Source organism: Mastomys coucha, unplaced genomic scaffold (assembly GCF_008632895.1).
Source record: "Mastomys coucha isolate ucsf_1 unplaced genomic scaffold, UCSF_Mcou_1 pScaffold13, whole genome shotgun sequence".
In the NCBI taxonomy this organism is placed as follows: domain Eukaryota; kingdom Metazoa; phylum Chordata; class Mammalia; order Rodentia; family Muridae; genus Mastomys; species Mastomys coucha.
The window spans coordinates 18910679-18912461 of NW_022196895.1; positions in this window are offsets into that span (position 1 = coordinate 18910679).

Here is a 1783-nt window from a genome sequence, read left to right on the forward strand (position 1 = left end):
CTGTCCTGGAACACACTGTGTAGATCAGGTTGGCCTCAAACTCAGAAATCCACCTGCCTCTGCCCCTCAAGTGCTGGGATTAAAAGCATGCACCACCACTGTCTGGCTTTCATTTCATTTTTAGTATAGAAATTATTTTTCTTTTTAAATCTTTCATACTTTCATTCCTTCAGAGACTTTCTCCCTATGACTTTCTGTATTCAGTTTCCTTCTTTGTTAACATTCATCAGGATTTCAAAGGTACTTACCTGCTCAGAGACTTGTGTATGGCCTTGGATTTATTTTGTATTTTGTCCCTGGTGCTCCTTCTGCAGTTTATCTAGCACCAGGTGTTGGCTGCTTAGTCTAGCAGGTGACCCCACTAACTCAGCCTTCTGCTGGCCCTGCCCACCTCTCGTTGACCTGCTACAGTCCTTTGTGGCTTCACCTAAGGCTTACCCATGGCTAGTTTTGGTCCCATCTCATGCTGGCCTGGACACCACCTCTCACTGGGTACCAGACTGAGGGTCCAGTGGTCTCTGACTGAGCTACTCTTATTCCCACTGGCTGCATCATGAGCTGCACTTCCTCCAGAGCTTTCCAAAGCTTCTTCAGCTCTGCAAAGTGCTTGCTTGTAGTTGTGTCCTGAGGCTCCAGTTTCCTGCTCTACCTGCTGCTCACTGGACTCCCCTCTCCCAAGCAGCAGACCACACTGTACCGTGTGTGTGTGTGTGTGTGTGTGTGTGTAAAGAGCCTGCATTTCCATACTTGGTATCTATGTGGTTTCTGTACCCAGTGCTCACTGGCTCATGTGGTTCAGCTGGGCTTCAGCCGCTGTGCTTACAGAGCAGCCTGTCTGCCACAGAGCAGCATGCTAAACTATTCTTCCCCATGGCTTCTCAGAGTCTACACCTGAATTCTAAGAGCACATATGTTGGGTGCCATTTAAGTAAGACTGGGCTTTTGTATGCCCCCGTTCCTGAATAATAATTAAGAGACTTAGTATGATTGATAAATGCTTCCACCATAATCTAGGCTTGTTCCTCAAGTCATTCTCAACTTATATCTCATTTAAAACCGGCAGATGAGGAGGATTTCCTCTTCATAGCATCTTAAGTCCATCTTTTCCACATCCCAGTCAAAAACATTCTCTCCTCCTTCCTTACTCTTTTCAACCTGAAGTCCTGCCTCCTACTTCCACCTCACTTTATTGGCCATTAGAGTTTTATTGACAAATGATATTTCCATACAATATACTGGAGATTATCCCTATACTATAGTTTTGTTGAAAATATTTTCTGGGCCTTGGAGCTGGACACCTTCTCTTTCTTCTATCCCTATTATTCTTAGAATTAACCTTGTCATAGTGTTCTAGATTTTCGTACGTTTTGTGTCAGAAAATTTTTGGATTTAACATTTTCCTTCACCAATGTATCAATTTCTTCTGTCGCCTGAGATTTTTCTGGCACTTGTATTCTGTTGGCAATGCTTAGATCTGTAGTTCCTATTCCCTTACCTAGGTTTTTAATCACTGGGGTCCCCCAGTTTGTCTTTTCTTTGTTACTTCAATTTCTATTTTCAGATCTTGAATAGTTTTATTCATTTCCTTCACCTGTTTGATTATCTTTTCATGTATTTCTTTCAGGGATTTATCCATTTCCCTTTTAAAGGCCTCTAACATCTTCATAAAATTGGATTTAAGGTTGTTTTCTTGTGCTTCAGCTATGCTAGTCTACCCAGGGCTTGCTGTAGTAGGATACCTGAGCTCTGGTGGTTCCATATTACCCTGGCTCTTATAAGTTAA